The sequence below is a fragment of the Callospermophilus lateralis genome, chromosome 8, assembly GCF_048772815.1.
Source record: "Callospermophilus lateralis isolate mCalLat2 chromosome 8, mCalLat2.hap1, whole genome shotgun sequence".
Taxonomy (NCBI): domain Eukaryota; kingdom Metazoa; phylum Chordata; class Mammalia; order Rodentia; family Sciuridae; genus Callospermophilus; species Callospermophilus lateralis.
In genome coordinates this window covers 62,044,796-62,064,029 of record NC_135312.1, presented here as the reverse complement: position 1 = coordinate 62,064,029, position 19,234 = coordinate 62,044,796, and the positions used below count along the sequence as shown (strand labels likewise).

The 19,234-nt window shown below is 32.4% G+C and overlaps 1 protein-coding gene across 3 annotated transcripts in view; it reads right to left on the bottom strand.

Annotated features, from left to right (window-relative positions):
* The window catches only part of Cfap299 (cilia and flagella associated protein 299), a 577,718-nt gene that overhangs the window by 60,010 nt on the left and 498,474 nt on the right, over positions 1–19,234 (bottom strand). The gene's annotated exons all lie outside the window — the stretch shown is intronic.

Sequence of the window (19,234 nt, the reverse complement as noted above, 5' to 3'; positions counted from 1 at the left end):
TGGGCTTAAGATGCATATGTGATCCAGTGTCAACTCTTTCCTTTATTCCAGTTGCAGCCTATTCAGTTCTATAGTATTCCAGTTTCTCTGAAGACCTCATTATGGTGAAGGATGCAACAGCCACAGGTGACCAAGTCTATCTTTCTGAAAGGTGTTCATCACCATTGTTCTGCTGTGCCAGCTGGCTCTTCCACTGGACGCCTCCAATGGATATAACAATATGGTGGCTCAGAGGTCCATCCTAGCTGTACATTAGGGCTGAATCTTCCTTGCTTGTTTTGTCTGTGGATCTCTTGTTTACCCTCCTGGTGCAATGTGTGAAGATAGGGATATGGTAATAATTGAACACTTAAGTGTTCTCTAACAGTAGCCTAAGTGTTGATTGGTGGAAATTGTTTAAGAACCAGAAGAAACACCATCCATATTTTACATTTATTTTGCATTTTCCCCTGCACCTAGATTTCTGTTAGACCCTAGCATGTGATTATTATTTCATTTGTTAGATTTTGTCTGATAGATTGAAAAGCCCATAAAATACTCAACTTTCCCAGTAAATCAAATATTTCATTTAAGGGGTTGAGTGCTTAATATTTTCTTTCTAAAAAATGATGCTATTAAATAATGTTGACTTAGTGTCACAAGGATATTATTCTTCAAGTAAAGAAAACTAGAATATATATTTCTTCTTTTGGGAGATTTCAGATATAGAGGTGGAGACTATTAATTTTAAAACTGAGTTCTATGTCTGTAATATGGTTAAAGACTAAACCAGTTTTTGATGGTATGAAAAAAAAACCAAGCAGACACACATTTCTTGAATGTAAAACAAGTGTCTCTTCCTTTTTGTAAATTATTTTCCTTTGCAGAAAGTATTTCCCAGAGCATTGTGCTGATGCTGACAGAAGCAAATCTGTTTTTCTTTCTTTGGTATGTAGTATGGTTTTAGAGGTCGATGTGATGTACTTTAGTATGACATGAAAGTCATCGTGAGATTTATGGAATTGACCAGAATTTTATTGCAGCCAGATTTTTTCCTAATAACCTAAGCCTGACATCAATTTGGATGATGAATGCACTCAATTTAAATTTCCTTTTAGAATACATACAAATAAATGTTAAAAAAAATACAGAAAAGTCTGCATTTGGAATAGATACCCAGTTCCAAATCTATCAAAAAACTTACGTTAGTAATACAACTGAACAAGAAAATGTTTTGATTATTGTTCTTGTTAAATCAATACATTTACCTGTACATTTGGGGTAAAAATTCTTCTAAACTGATTTGTATTTATGTCAGAAAAATGTCTTCAAATGTGAGTTTGCCTAAATACAAAGGAAGGACTGCATGAGAAAAAAGTACGAAAAAAGAGAAGAGAATGGATACAATAGAAAAAAGAACACATATAAAAACAAAACAAAATTTAAAAGCTTCAAAACAATAGAGCAAGCACCTCAGAGACATGAGAACATGTCTCTGTTGTTTTATTTTGTTTAAATACTTTGAAGCACTCAACTGTAAAAGCTTTCGGTATACAAAATATAACTACACTTATTTAAAGAATAAAATAGTAAATTTGGAATTAGTCAATAAATGAAAGCCAATATTAGAAAAAGTTTAGTAAAGCAGTGTATTTTTGAATATCTAATAAGTTATCTAAGTGGATTTTTGCTTTGGAAACACTTCCAATAATCTGTACTGAATACTGGGGAGAACAGAACAAGCCTTAATGAGAACTCAATTTTATATATTCCAGACCAATCTACTTATGGAATAGACAACGATGACAATGACCTGTGTTTAAAAAGTCTATTATTTATATTAAACAGACTATCAATTCTGAAGTAAAGTTTAGAAGTAAACTTCGGTGTGCTAATCTTCTCTGCTAAGAGAGCTTTTGGGGATAAAACATATTCTGTCATTCTGAAACATTTTCTTGTGTACTGAACTTCGATGTAACTATCAATTTGTGAATTTTTAAAAGCATGAATTAATTCAAGCAATTGTTACTAAAATACAGCTAGTCAATATTAACAGTTTGTTTTTCTAATGGTTCAATTCTTTGACTACATACAATCATTTAAAAAAAACTTTTGTCTTAAGTTTGTTTCAGAAAAATACTGAAAATAAATACAATCTTAAGCATGCTTAACCATCTTAACCAGACTTTACATTGACCTTATGTTCAATTGACATTATGACCTCATGTACATAGAAATTTCATTTGTGATATTGGACTATTAAAATATTTCATTTTTAAGAGAATAAGCATTTTTAAGTTATATAAATCCTTTTTTCATTTGAAGTTTAAGAAAAGCAAGAATTAAAAAAAACTGTCTCAGAATGAAAAATTTAGAACTACAAAGGTACACATTGCATATAAAATTTATAGTTTAAATGTTTTTAAATGACATATTATTAAATGTTTTAAAATTCCTCTGGAATCACTTGACAATTACATAATAGGTTGATTTCTCATATCTGTTTAGGATAGTTAATTTATTATTTTATTAAACACATTATTATAGTGAAATTACAAATTTTAATCTAGTGCCAAAGCCATAAATTAAATCTTACAACAAATCTCTGGATAAGCTTTTTTAGAAAAGAATGAACTTCTTTTTATTGAAGTTTGGGGAAGACCAAACTAAATACAGTTAATTGTAAGTAGTCAAGTAGTGGAAAAAATAAAGGCAATCAATATGACAGATCTGAATTCAAATTCATGTGCACTACCACAGAGGTTTGTTTTAAGTGAGTGACTACAGGTTTTGTATTTGTAAGCTTGCAGTGAATTGTCAGAATTAACAAAATTGTGTATCTTGTATAGTACAAAGAATGGACCATGGTACAGAATTCTAGAGGTTTGGAGGCATACTCTCAGCCTGGACATTTGAGCCAAACATATGACTCTCATTACCTGGGAATTCAAATCAGGTGGAAATAAGGCAGAAGGTGTGTGTGAGTGTGTGTTTGTGAGCACATGCTCATGGAAAGTTGTGTGTGTCTAAAATGTTTTTCCAAATGTTTGGATTAAATCCAGAGTTATGTTTTTGATATATATCAAGCACAAAAGGAATGAAATGATGAGAGAAGTGATTAACACATAAAGGTAAAGTGAACAATCTTGCAATCTGCTTGAGCAAATATTTATACTTCTGTGTATTGACCATTGAGCAACCTTAGACATATTACCTGAGGCCCGGTGCATAAATACTAATTAGGCAATTTGGTGCACACACTTACTTCCAAAGAACATTTTGATGTGGAGATGTAATGAGAAGCAGCAGCTGAAGGGCATGCTTTCCTTCTGGTGACACTAATGTGTAGGGGCAGGTGCATCACCAAAACAGAGTATGGAAGAGTAAAATTTTGACATGTGAGCAAAACTATTTTGGATCACCCCTCCAGTAAGTTTTTCCAAACTTTGTTACTTAAGCAGGTAGGAATGTCATGTTGAATTCATATTCTGCAAATATTAAACAAGGAAGGGGAGAGAACAAACATGAAGTAAAAAAAAAAGGTTTTTAAAGTTTAAACTCTATGGGACATTCTATCAGCAAAATAAATGAAGTGTTATTGACTTTGTATTTTGTGGCTATTTTTGCAGCTCTGTTAAATGGAACTCACAAGATTTGTCCACCACTATCTGAAGTCAAATTATAAACTGATTTGTATTTATGTCAGAAAAATGTCTTCAAATGTGAGTTTGCCTAAATACAATGGAAGGAATACTTGAGCATTCAACTGTACCACTACAGTTCACTACATGCTTGCTAACTTAGTGAATATTTTGGACCACTGAGAGACTAGCAGAAGAATTTAAAATTCAGATATCAAAAAACAAGACATTTTAGGCTTCCTAACAAGGTTTGAAATCTTTTGCATTTGTCTGAAAATTTTAAGATGAAAAGCACAATCAAAAATTGCAAGGGCAAGCTCTTTGTCACAACAAAACTCTGTATGGAAAGCAAGTGGGAACTAATGATTGTTTCTCCTTTGCAGCAACAAGGGGATGTAGAGAGTCCTTTAAGCTTTCTGGTAGGTTTATTTTGGTGGACTCAATGCTTTTAGTACAGCATTCTAGGTGAGGGAAATTCCTAGTAAAATATGTTCAGAAGATTTTCTTTGAGCACTAAGAATATTATTGCTGGGCATATGCAAATGTTTGGAATTACATTCTTTTTTTAAAGATATATTTTCTGGTTATAATGTATTTTAATGATAAGAAGGAACAGTGAGAATCAATCTTGCTGTCTCAGTTCAGAAGCAGCAATCACATGACTGTCCATATTAATGGTGAAACTCACCCGTGAGTGTAAACTAACAGTTTTTGTTTGTTTTTGCCAAATGAACCAGATTTAAATGTATTGAATTGGATGAAATGAAATAATCAAATGGTTGAAATAGTAAGTTGGCAGTCAAATAAAGAATAGTATTTTCATTGCAACTGAAGAGTATTCTGTTAGTTTAAGCTTTTGTAGTTTTCCCCCTAACTCAATAAATGTAAATAGTAAATAGTAAATGTAAATATTTAAATATTGTTAAAAAATGTGAGGGGGTGAAATTCCAATGTACTTTAAAAAGTGTTTTATTGTTATACAATTTAGATTGTTTTTGTTATAAACTTTTGTCACTTAACATTTCATTGGTATTTCATAAATGCTTTTAAATACTGTAAGGTTGAACATTTGAAGATAAGATAATCATAATGCATACCCACCTTTTATTCATCTTCTAAAATACAATACATTTTCCCTCACATTATATATATGCTTTTATAGACTGTGACAAGGTTTAGGACACTTTTGCTGCTTAGGTCAGACATCTGGACGCTTCCTGAAGAGCAATACAGTTTCACTGAACTTCAGAAAATTCATATCTTCTCACTAAGATGTAAGCATGGTTGCTTTCCATCACTTGACTTTTCCCCCACATTTCTCTCTGAAGTTAGGGGAGACCCTGGGGAAATACCAAGGATGGCTTCTCCTAGAGCAAAGACCTGAGGCCTATGGCAAGCATGCTGAACAGCTAGCTTCCTTGTCCCTGTTTTCAAGAGCAAACACTTGTATCAATCCTTCATGAACTAACCATACTAATTGTGAGGAAAATCAAACCCCAGTGAAGAATACTTCAAGGAAAAATTTAAAAGAACTTTGATTTTGCCAGAATATTAAAAAAATAAAATAAAATTATTCACTGTAGTCTTTCTGAAGAAGTGCTCAATGTCCCAAGCACAAGGTCCTCACCTGCCAATTTAACAAATATCTCAGGGTGAAGAAAGGCAGGTCTTTATTATAAGCAGGAGGCCTCACTCATTAACTTGCTAATCTGTGCTCCAAATTTCTAAGAAGAAACTATTCTTAATTTGAGTTGACTCAGATTTTTATGAAATTTTGCTAGGATCCATTATTCCTTACACCAAAAGTATTCATCTCATCAATAGGATCAATGTGAGGACTAATATCAATACTGAGATCCATGCCTCTAGGTAGAGAGCAATGAATGTAACATTTCCAAATGTAATACACTTGCAATAGGTAAACCTTAATTTTACTTAAAATCCATAGATAATCAACTAATTTCACCATTTACAGCTTTAAATAGAGCCAATACATACAGGAACATTATGAGAAGTATTTAAAAATTATGTGTTTGAAGTTTATTCTCAAATAAACAATCTAATAATACATTTTTTAAACTAAATGTCTAAGTTTTGTAAAACTTTAGAAAAATTTTCTATGTTCCTTATCAAGTGTGAATTTAATTTTATTTTTTTATAATTTTTTTAACTGATGTACTATTTTTTGCTTTGATTTTAGTGCCAGGGATTGAAACCAGGGGCACCTAACCACTGAGCCCCATCCCCAGCCTATTTTTATGTTTTATTTTGAGACAGGGTCTCACTAAGTTGCTTAAGGCCTTGCTAAGTTGGCTTTGAACTTGTGATCTTCCTGCATCAGCCTCCCAAGTCACTGGGATTACAGGCATGTGCCACCAATTCCAGCTATAATTCTTTATATAAATAAAGAATAAAAATCTCGAGACCAGCAACTATGAATGATATTATTTCATATGTTATAGCTAATCAAAATTATTTAGTGGATTTCATTGAACTGACTTAAAGCTACTTTTTTAGATATATATTTGAAGGACTTTTTTGAAAAAAAAGAATTTTATATGACAGTATGATTCAAATATTGAAGGAAAGCTATATAAGTATCTATCTATATATTCATCTATATCAAAATCAATTTTGATATTGCTAAATATATAGCTCTACACATAAATGAATACTGGAAGAAAAGTAAGAAGTCCAAATAATAATAGTAAAATCACAGGTGATTTTAATTTCTTTTATACCATTAAAAGACAAAGTTACAACAAATCTATTTTTGCAGATCTTAGTTGCATTCTTGAATTGAGCAGCAGTCTGGACTGGAAATGATTCAGAATGCTGCATCCACCCCACCACTTGTGCAGTTTATATTTATAGCCAAAGAAAGGAAGTGACATGCAGAAAAGGGAAGTGAGGTACAGAAACATCTGGATTAGTTACATCTCTATATTTGCCTTCTTACCATAGTTTGAATAGTTGGCTGGCTGTGATTGACTGAAGTGCAACTTCTGTGATTGGCTGACACTCACCTATTTATTACCAAGGCAAATTTCAAGTCAGGTTTTCATTTTGTGTACTAAGTTAGGTTGCAGTTAATTATGTAAGGACATGACTGGAGCCTTCCTCAGGCCAAATGTAGCTTGATTTAAGAATACTTTTCTATACTTTCTCATTGCTTCAATAAAGGTAAAGTATATTTATAATCATAACAAAAATGATGCTATCATAAAAATAATTTCTTATGAAAAATTTCTTTAGATTTGATTTCAATATTTTTTTATATAACAGAAAGAACAACAAATGTACTCATAAGGATAATAGAGATTAAGCCTTTCCCTTTTACAGCCTCCAATTCTCTGAAGTTTTAGGCTCTTTCCTGGACTAGTAGCAAAAATTCTCTTCTGAGATTCCTGCAGACTAATGACATGGAGATGAACAACACAAAACACTTCTTATCCCTTATCTTTTTGTATACAGATACAGTCTTATTTCTGAGGTTAGGGTGGCCCAGTGTAGGCAACAAGCATCAAAATGAAAGATGTGTTGACAACATTTCCTATCCAAAAAGGATGGAAGTTTCGAAAATCTCACCAAAGATTTAGTTATCTTGTTTTGCTTTTATTAAAGGATTGCTACCTTTAATTCAGGATTTCTAATAATCTACTAAATTATAATGATCTAGTTATACTGTAACACTTTTTAAGAAATTATACTTAAATAGATGAATAGATGTTCATCAAAGGATGTTTATAATAGTTATACATTTATAACATGTGTACAATTCAATAAAACACTAACATAATGTCCTATATATACTATTTTGTCCCTTAGGAATGATTTATTTTCTGATGTAAACAGTGAGAAAACCAAATTGGAAGTACAAAGTAGTTTATGAACTTCTTCAAAAATTGCTTCTAGAAGTCAGAATTTATTTTTAAAAATGTTGTCTTGAAACAATATCTTACAACCAACTCTTCATTACTACACATTGATAATATAGTATGAACTAGAGAATCCCTAAATTAGATAAAAGAAAGAAGGAATGACACTAAAAAGCAGGAGACATCATTTGCCACAAATATACCTTGGGCACGCAGATGGTTAGAACAGAGCTTGTTCCCAACTTTTTCATTACATGCCTAACTTCTTCTCCTACTTTAGGAAAAATGTTCAAACTTTTCTCATGGAAGGAGGGTGAGTTCGGGGCATCCTTCAGTGAGAAAGAAGGAGGCAACGGACTCAGTCAGATAACTAAATTATTGAATAGTGCCGCTCTTGACTTTGAATTCCTCAGGGTGTGTGTGTGTGTGTGTGTGTGTGTGTGTGTGTGTGTGAGTGTGTGTGTGTGTATATGTGTATGTGTGTGTGTATGCAAAAGTGTATAATTTTAGAAATTGCAAGATCAGACTGTGTGGATAGGGAAACAAACTTTAGCCTAAGCCAAGAACTAGTTGGCTCACTTGGAGGAAGGGGAAGAATTCAATTGGCAATCCTTAAGAAGAAAAAATGAAAACTATTCTAAAACTTCAAGAGAAGATTTAACTTAGAGTTCTCTTTGGAAATTTTAGACTTAAAAAGCTTCTAGTCATAATCAAGCTAAACTAGGCATCCCTATCTGAGAGAAGTGAGGAATTGGAATAATAGCTGGCAATGACTGGGCCAAGAGATTAAAATGTTAATAATTATTAAATCTGCAGTCTGGAAATCTGTTATTCTAGGTGGTAGAATATGATGAAAATTAGCATAGTAATTCAATTTCAAATGGTTTTCAAGTTCCAAGTTGATAAAACAGGCTGCCATACATCTGTGGCAATGACTAAGGGTCATGAAGCATCTTAGAATTGCTAAAGGGAAGCCAAACATATTTCTAAAAAAGTATTTACTACTTTGGATGCCATGAGAGCAAATGACTTCTGTTTTTTTTAACCTTCAGAGGGACTGGAATGTTTAATAGGAATATCTGGCAATATTCATTGCATCATTATAGTGCTTCTTGAATGATTTGCACAAAGGAGCAAAGAATTTTTCAAGCAGATCCTAAGATCTGCTAAAGAAATAAATCTGTTGATAAAGTAATGAATTGGAAAAAATAAGTTGTGTGTGTGTGTGTGTGTGTGTGTGTGTATAATAGATCTAGTCAGATGCTACAAGAATAAATTCAATAACTGAAACTATATTTTATGTTGTTCTAGGTATAGTCTGTTCCACCACATCCCCTTTCCATGTTGCTTCATGAGCAAGGGAGAATCCTATCTCAACAAGCAATCTTGGCCTCTGATTTATGCATAGTTGTTTTCTATGTTGGTGAGTTGCACTATATGTGCTTCGGCTGTCTTTTTTTCATCTTCACAACCAAAATTATTTTAGTACTTTGTTTATTTTATTTCAAATATAGTTTGTTATACATAGTTTATAAAGATATTCATTTTTATTTGCCATAAAAATTCTTTCTATTCTACCTTATCTTTTAATATCAGCTTTATAACTTATTGATAATCATTCTTACTAAAGTGGTAAGAGCATTTTAATATACTAAGCATTTTTTATGGGTTGGCTGTTGTCTTAGCTGTTTTACATGTAATCTCATATTGAGGACTCACAATAACAAACTGAGGTAGATATTATCTAGATAAGATGTAGAAACTTGTGTCATAGAGGTCAAGGAATTTGCTGAAGATGATAAAAACCAGAATTAGAAATAAGATGTAATAGATTCACAAACCTAGGTTGTTATTGTTGTTGATATTATTATTATTATTATTATTATTATTATTATTATTTTGTTTTAACCAACTATTTATTGAATCATACTAAATAGTGTTGTTTTTTTCCTATGGAGTACTATCATTTAAAGTTGAATCATCATACATTGATTCCTATTTCTTCTAATATTTTCCTTTTCTACTCTTTTGTTTGGAAAAAACAAACATTGTCTTTTCAATTTCTTTTTAAATGTATGTTAACAATAGCTGATTAGAATGTAGTCATCCTAGAAAAAGATTCACTTGGAAGGCAGATATATAATTCATTCACTGATAAACCAAAGGAACTAATTAGTTATTAATCCTGATAAACTGTTTTTACACATGTTGGCCTGTCTATTTTACAGGTTCTTTAAATATACGACAAAATAAAGGCATTGTGATTTTGATTAGCCCTATTATATTTATTGTATAGTTACCAAACATAAAAGAAAATAAAAACATGAGTTGATTTAAAATGTCATGGAGTGGAATGATTTGAATACATTCCCACTTTCTTTGTGCTCTTATCTCTTATTCTATGACGTTTTTAGTTCCCATATCTCTCTTCCATAATAGACTCCTGTTCCCATTTAATCTCACAACACATTGCGCTCTCGTGCGTGCTCTCTCTCTCTCTTTCTCTCTCTCTCTTACAATTTCTTCCATTTTCATTTCTATTCTTTCAAACTTCTAGACTTTCTACTGATTCTAGTTCTTCTCCACCCCTAAGTCTCCTTTCAACTCATTACAATAGAGTTTACTTGACCTAATTTCACCATCACTTGACTGAACTGTTCTTACAAAGGTCACCAATGATTTTCCTGTTTCCAGATGTCATGGGCATCATATTTAATGCTCATCTTAACTCAAGTGGCTACTTCTTTGTTTTTGCAATACTTTCCTCTCTTCAGTTACATGAGATTATTGCATTGTTCTCCTTTTATACTACTGGATCTGACTTCTCAATTGAATTTTCTGTGTTCTTTTCTTTTTCCCAACATCCAAATTATGCTGTTTTTACCTTTTACCTCGTCCCTTCCCTAGATAGCTATATGCCTTCCCAGATATCTAAGCACTGACTTTGAATTTGTATTTCTCCATCTATCATCTCTAGACATACCTATAGAGAACAAAAACTTAACATGTTAAAAAATTAATAATAGAAAACAATTTCATTGCACATGCTATATGCTGGTCACTATTCTAAGTGCTTTGCATACATATCTTAAATAATCCTCACATGGCCTTCTATATAGGTATTATTGTTATCCTCATTTTACAAATAAGTACAAGTGAGAGAGTTTGATTAACTTGCCCAAGATCACCAAGCAAGTAGGAGATGGAGACAGTTGAACCCTGTTCTAGAGACTCTGCTGTTTAACTACTAGACTCTGTATGGCTTCTTTATATTTCCTTACTCTTCACATAGGAAGTTGGTAAGCTCTTCTCATATTTTAGGAATCAACTTACATTTGACATCTTCAGAGAGGCTGTCCTTAATCAGTTTGTCCATAGTAGCTCTTGAATACTTATCCTCAGTCTTGGCTTTGTGTTCATTTCCCCAATATTGCCTATTAGAAGTTGTTAAGTCAATCAGTTCACTCATCACTTTTGTCAGGCATCCTGGATCATTTTGCTCAATACCCATTTCAATCTCTTTCTGGTATGCCTTCATGTACTACAGAGATGAAAGCTAAAGTTTTCTAAGTGTACCTTAATGCTGAGATTTAATTTTCATTAATCAGAAGCTCTCACAGAAGACTTTACTTTGGAAGTAAGTTATGTGGGAAGGATGAGGGACATAGGAAAAATTTTTCTCAGATTATGTGAGAAAAGACACAGTTCTAGAGCGGTCAAGTGGCAGAAGATAGGGGTAATGGTGGTTCCCGATTGTTGCAGAAAATGTTTCTGAACAGTGAACAGTGGTGGAAGCTTCATGATTATGCAGTTTCCTGCCTGTGGTAGAAACTGTAGCTTCATTACCAGCTCAGTTATTCAGTGGGACTTTTGGAATTATGAAAGCTCAATATACAGCTAGTTTCTTCAGGCTTCCCAGTGATTTTGGTGAACTTTTCATATCTTTTAAAAATATTTTTTTGTGTTCAAATCAACATCAATAGACTCTTATCTACAATTAAGGACTAGTACATCTAATTACTTTTGTATCTGTCTTGTCTATCAGAATGTAAATAATCGGACATTAGCCTTTTACTCTCCTTTAATGAATTCACAAGGACAGACAGCTTAGCTCATACTGGATGTTAATATATAATTACTGAATTTCATAACTTAAAGCTTTAGAAAGGTTTGATCTCTAGTGTAATGTTAAAAACTTTTGAAATACCCTGTTAAATACTTCTTATATCCTACCATTCTCTTTTCCTGTGTCTTAAATTACATTTCAGCTTGGTTCTAGAATATGTCTAGGGTATAGAGATTGCTGCATAGTTACCAGTTGCTCATGGTTCCTAAAATCTGTCCCCATTTCTGCCATGCTTTGGCTTAGATATCCAATGCCTCACCTTCTTCCTTTCTGTTGGGCAGATTCCTACTTAATTTTTAAGGACAATCTGAATTTTTCCTAATACTTCTCCCAAATGATCAATCATACCTTAATTTGTGTTTCTGTAACACTTTGCAAATATTTTATCATAGCATTTCTAGAATAATAAAGTATATTATTTTAAATCATTATAATAAGTGAAGCAAAATATCTATATGAAGGTATATTAAAATAACAAAATTCTTGTTATAATGTGCTATAAACTCAAAACGTAAATCAATATCTTTATTATTACATGCAGAAGCAGAGAAAATTATGACTCAATTTTACTTTTCAGGAAGGTAACTTCTGACTTATTGTATTTATCATCTTTTTATTAATTTGCTTGCTCTATAGATTATTTGACTTTTTTTAAGCCCTAGAAAGAAAAAACAGAACACTGAAAAAGCCACATTTCAAGCTATGTGACTGATGTGAACAGCAGAAGGCTCTCTTGGAAAATTAAAATAATTCTATTTCAAACTGATTCATTCCTGCACAGAGATGTCACAACACCATCCTCAAACAAATAAATGTAAATGAATCATATTTCTTTTTCATTTCCTCTCAAGTGAAAATCATGCAGTATAGCATGGATCCTCAAATGCTCCACAAATCACTTTAGAATTTGAAAAAAAATTATTTTATATATCATTTTATGTATAATTGATTCCAATTTGACCAATATAAGTAATTATTGTTAATGTTTTTGGGTTTTATTCAAAGTTTTCAGTAAGCCTGTGTATGTAACAGGATGTAATATTTTGTTTTGAAGATACTGTGTTTGAAATATTAAATAACATATATCTCCACTGTTTTTTAAATTCTACTTTTGTTAATGATCCTAAATTTACATAAAAAATAAAATAATGAAAGTGTTAGTATTTACAATATTAAACATAAACCAGATGGAGAAGTATGTTTTTCCAGATTAAACATTTACTGAGTTGGCAGGAAAAGAACTTTTTATCCAAGTGTGTTTTGGTTTGAATAGATTCTAATTTCTCATTCCTTTACCCTTTTCACCATTTTTCTGTTGCTTTGTGTACTAATAGTAGTTTCCCTACCACTGCTGTCCACAATTCTGCACAGCTGCTTCCCAGATGAGCTAAATAGCTCATCTAATCTTAAGACAAGTGTAAACTATGGGCAAATCCTATATGGCTTTCACATAAGAGGTGACAGAAATCTCTTTGGAAAAGTTATCATTGCTACAGTATATTTTCTGAGGGAGTATTAAAGGAAATTTGACTATAAAAAACACCAAACATTACCTAGTGATACATTCTTTAAATTATGTATATTAATTGAAAACTAGTGAAGAGAAAGCCTAGATTTGAGAAAAACATAAAGATGTATTTAAAAAAATAAGAAAGAAACTTGACCTTTCTAGAACAATGAGAATGTTTTTAGATTTTTCTTTACTACAAAAAGTTTAATAAACAACTTCAACACAGTATTTCATCTAGTATGAAATAGGAAAACTACCCCATTCACAATAGCCTCAAACAAACAAACAAACAATAACAACAACAACAAACCTTGGGACTCAACAAAAAAGGTAAAATACCTCTACAATGAAAACTACAGACCACTAAGGAAAGATATTGAAGAAGACCTTTGAAGATGGAAAGATCTGCCATGTTCTTGAATAAGCAAAATTAATATTATCAAAATGGCCATACTACCCAAAGTACTATAGAGATTCAACAGAAACCGAAAAAGCAATCATGAAATTCATTTGGAAAAAATAACTCAGAAAAGCCAAAGCAATCCTTAGCCAGAAGGGTGAAGCAGGAGGCATCACAATACCAGACCTTAAACTATACTACAAAGCTATAGTAACAAAACAGCATGGTATTGGCACAAAATAGACATGTAGACCAATAGTACAGAATAGAAGATATGGAAACAAACAAACATGAGATAAATACAGTTATCTCATACTATACAAAGGCACCAAAAACATACATTGGAGAAAAGATAGCTTATTCAAAAAATGGTGCTGGGAGAACTGGAAATCCATATGTAGCAAAGTGAAAATAAACCCCTATCTCTCACCATGCATAAAACTCAACTCAAGATAGATCAAGGACCTAGGAATTAGTCCAGAGACCCAATACCTAATAGAGGAAAAAGCAGAACCAAATTTTCATCATGTCAGATTAAGCCCTGACTTCCTTAACAAGACTCCTAAAGTGCAAGAAATAAAATCAAGAATTAATAAATGGGATGGACTCACTGTAAAACTGAAAAGCTTCTTCTCAGCAAAAGAAACAATCAATGAGGTAAAGAGAGACCCTACATTTTGGGAGCAAATTTTTGCCACACACATGTCAGATAGAGTACTAATCTTCAGGATATATAAAGAACTAAAAAAAATTAACTCCAAAACAAACAAACAAAACAAAACAACTCAATCAATAAATGGGCTAAGGAGCTGACTTGATATTTGACATTTCTCAGAAGATATACATTTGATCAACAAATATATCAAAAAATGTTCAACATCTCTAGTAATTAGAGAAATGCAAATCAAAATTATTCTAAGATTTCATCTTACACCAGTCAGACTGGCAGTTATCAAGAATTCAGACAACAATAAATGTTGGCGAGGATGTGGGGGAAAAGGCATACTCATACATTGCTGGTGGGACTGCAAATTGGTGCAATCACTCTGGAAAGCAGTATGGAGATTCCTTAGAAAATTTGGAATGGAACTACCATTTGACCCAGCTATCCCACTCCTTGGTCTTTACCCAAAGGATTTAAAATCAGCATACTACAGTAATGCAGCCACATCAATGTTCACAGTGGCTCAATTCACAATAGCTAAACTGTGGAAGCAACCTGATGCCCCTCAATAGATGAATGGATAAAAAAACCTGTGGTATACATACAAAATGGAATATTACTCAGCATTAAAAGAGAACAAAATTATGGCATTTTTAGGTTAATGGATGGAGGTGGAGAATATCATGGTAAGTGAAGTAGGCCAATCCCCCAAAACCAAAGTCCAAATGTTCTCTCTGATAAGTGGATACTGATCCATAATGGGGAAGTGGGGACACATGGAAAAAATGAAGGAATTGTGTTTGGGCAAAGGGGAGGGAGAGTGGGGAGGGTGGATGATGGCAGGAAAGATAGTAGAATGAGATGGACATCATTACCCTAGGTACATGTATGACTACACGTATGGTGTGATGATATATCATGTACAACCACTGAAATGAATAGTTCTGCTGCTGTTTTGTACAATGAATCAAAATGTATTCTGCTGTCATATATACTTAATTTAAATAAATAAATAATTTTTTTAAAAAAAGAAGTGACAAGTCAATACAAGGAACTAAAGCAATGATTTTTTCCCCTCAGTTTTATTGAGGCATAATTGACAAAATTGTATATATTAAGGTATACAATATGATGTTTGGCTGTAAGTGTACACTATGAAATGATCACCACAATTGAACCAATTAGTACATCCGTCAGTTCACAAAGTTACTTTGTATGTACATGTTTGAGGTGAGAACACTTAAGATCTATTCTCTTAGCAAAACACAAATATATACAATATAGCATCATCAACTATAATCCCCTTGCTGTCTATTAAATCTTCAGAACTTAGTCACCCTGTTTTATAGTTTAGATATGAGGTGTCTCCCAAAGGCTAAAGTGTGAGACAATCCAAGAATATTCAGAAGTGAAAAGATTAGATTATGAGGGCTGTAACCCAATCAGTGGATTAATCCACTTGAGTGTATTAACTGGGGGGTAACTGTAATCAGGTAGGGTGTGGTTAGAAGAACTGGCCTTTAGGGTTTTTATTTTGTCCCTGGTGACCTGAGCTCTCTCTGCTTTCTTGTTGCCATGTCTTCAGCTCCTTTCCTCTGCCATGCCCTTCTGTCATGATGTTTGGTCTTAACCTGGGGCCCAGAGCTATGGAGTTGGCCAACTGTGGACTGAACCTCTGAAACCATAAGCCAAAATAAACTTTTCCTTTTCTAAGGTATACTTGTTAGGTATATTGATCACAGTGACACAAAAATGACTAAAACATCCTGCATAACTAAAACTTGGTGCACTCAGACCAACACCACCCATTTCTATCCCCAAGTTCCTGATAGCTACCGTTGAATTCCCTGATTCTATGAATTTGGCTTTTTAAACTTTACATATAAAATGAGATCATGTAGTATTTTACTCCCTGTCTTTGACTTATTTCACTTAGTATTATGTCCTCCAAGTTTGTTCATGTTTTTTTCCAAATGACAACGTTTACTTCTCTTTCAGGACTGAATAATATTTTATTGCACACCTATAAACAGAATCCCATATCAATAATGCTACAATGGATGAAGGAGTATAGGTATCGTTTCGAAGTTCTGGTTTAATTTCCTGTGGATAAGTATGTATAAGTGGAACTGTGGGATCACATGGCAGTTAGATTTTTAACTTTCAAGGATTCTTTATACTATTTTCAATAATGATGATTCCAATGCTCATGTCAATAATGTAGAAAGACTCCTTACCAGGACATTTGTTTTGGTTCCTTATATATTTTAAATATTCCCTTTTCATGTATGTATCTTGTAAATATTTTCACCCACTCTGTAGGATGTATCCTCATGCTATTGATTTTTTCCCTTGCTGTGCAAAAGTCTCTTGGTTTGATGCAATCCCATTTGTCTAGTCTTTGCTTTTGTTGTCTGTGCTTTTGCCTGGACCAATATAAAGAAGTTTTCCCTGTGTGTTTTCTTCTACATACTATTTATTCCTTGAATCTATTTTGAGTTGATTTTTAAATACTCTGCAAGACAAATATCCAATTTGTTTTTTCTGCAGTTATAGGTTCAGTTTTCCAACATAATTTATTGAAGTAACTTTTCCTTCTCTATTGTGTATTCTTGGAACTTTATCAAAAAAGAACAATTGACATAAAATGTGTGAATTTATTTCTCGGCTTTCTGTTCTATTCCACTTGTCTATATGTCTGTTCTTATGCCAATACCATGCTGTTTTAATTACTTTGTAATGTATTTTGCAATCAGGAAATGTGATTAAAGATTACTGTGGTTATTCAGAGTCTTTTGTAGTTCTGTGGAAGGACTTGTTAGGAAACCAAACTGGTGGCTAGTGGGGAGGTTTTAGGTCATTAAGAATATGCCCTCAGAGGGGATTGTGGGATCTTGGTCTCTTCTTCCTCTCTCACTTCATAATCATTATGTGAATGCTGTGGTCTACTATGTACGTGTTGTGTTACTGCCATTCTGTGCTGCTTTGCCATAGGCCCAAAACAGCAGACAACCAATCATGGACTGAAACTTCCAAAACTGTGAGTCAAAATAAACCTTATCTCCTTATAAGCTGATCAACTCTGGTATTTATTACATTAACAAAATCTAACACAAATAGTATTGACATTTTAACAATATTAATTTATCATATGGACCTAGGATATATTTCTATTTATCTGTAACTTCTTTTATCAATGTGACTTTCTTTTATCAATGCTTTTTAGTTTTCTGTGTATAGATCTTTCACCTCTCTGGTTAAATGCATGTCTAACTATTTTATTTTTTTGTGCTTAAATAAATAGGACTATTTCCTAATTTCTTTTTCAAATAAGTTTTTGTTAGTGTACATAAATGCAAGTAATTTTTATAAATTGATTTTGTATGCTTTAATTTTAGTGAATTAAATTCCTTTATTAGTTCCAACATTATTTGATGGAGTGTTTAGGGTTTTCTGCATAAAAGATCATAGTTTTTTGCAAACAGGGGCTATTATATTTTTTCTTTGCCATTTGTATGCCTTTTATTTATTTTTCTTGCCTCATTGCTCTGGCTAAGACTTCTAGTTCTATGTTTAATGGACAGAGTGAGCATGTGTATCTTTGTCTTGTTCCTGAACTTGAAGAAAAAGCTTTCAGTTCTTTAATCATTTAGTATGATGTTAGCTGTGTTCTTGTCATACATGGTCTTTATTGTGTTGTGATTCTTTTTTATATGCCTTATTTTTTGAGTTTTCTTCTTTTTTTTTTCTTGTGGTGTTGGGAATTAAACGTGCTAGGGAAAGTTTTTACAATGAAAAGATGTTAAATTTTGTCAAATGTGTTTCTTCATTTATTGAGATGATAAAATGAATTTTAATCATTCATTTTATGAAGGTAGCATATTGCATTTATTGATTTGCATATTAAGTATACTATCATAGCAATTAAGTCCATTTGCTCATGTTGCACCTTCAGATGAGCTTTCCAAATCAAATTGCTAGTAGTTTATTAATGATTTTTGCATGTGTATTCATCAGGGATCATTGTCTATAGTTTTCTTTTTTTTTTTTTTTTTGGTAATGCTCTTGTCTGGCTTTGGTATCAAAGTATTGCTGGCCTTGTAAAATGCATTTGGAAGTGTTCCTTTCTCTTAAACTTTTGGAAAAGCTGTGAGATTGCCATTAATTCTTTCTTAATGTTTGATAGACTTCAACAGTAAAGCCATCTGGTCCTGGATTTTACTTGGTTGGAAAATTTTGATTCCTGATTCAATCTCCTTGTGTATTATAGATTGAAATTTTCTTATTTCTTCATGTTTACGACTTGCTAGATTTAATGTTTCTAAGAGTTTGTTCACTTCTGAGTTATCTAACTTGTTGGAATATATTTTTTCATATTAATCTTTTATGATCATTTGTGTTTCTATGGTATTCATTATAATGGCTCCACTGTCACTTAAACTTTTACTGAGTGTTCTTTTTTCTTAGACTACCTAAAGTTTGACAGTTTTATCATTAATTAAAAAAAAACAGTTAGTTTTACTGAATAGTTTCTTTCTCTATGTAACTTATTACTGTTCTGTTATTTACTATGTAGGGGTTCATTGCTATATACTTCCCTCTTAGAACTGCTTTTGCTGCATCCCATAAATTTTGGCATATTGTGTTTTCATTTACATGTGTCTCAAGATGTTTTATTGATTTCCCCTTTGGATTTATTCTTTTCCCCAGTGATTCTTTAGGAGTAAATTGTCATATTTCCACATATTTGTGGGTTTTCTAAAATTCTTTCTATTTTCATATTATTGTGGTTGGAAAAGAAATTTGATCTGATTTCAATCTTCTTAAATCTGTTGAGACATTTTTGTGATCTAACATATGATCTATCTTGGAGAATTTGGAGAATGTTTTGTATGCACTTTAGAAAAATGTGTATTTTACTACTTTTGGATGGAATGTTCTATAAATGTCTGTTTTGTCCACTTGGTCTGTAGTATTCAAGTCTACTGTTTTCCTATTGATTTTCTGTCTGGATGATCTATCCATGTTGCAAATGG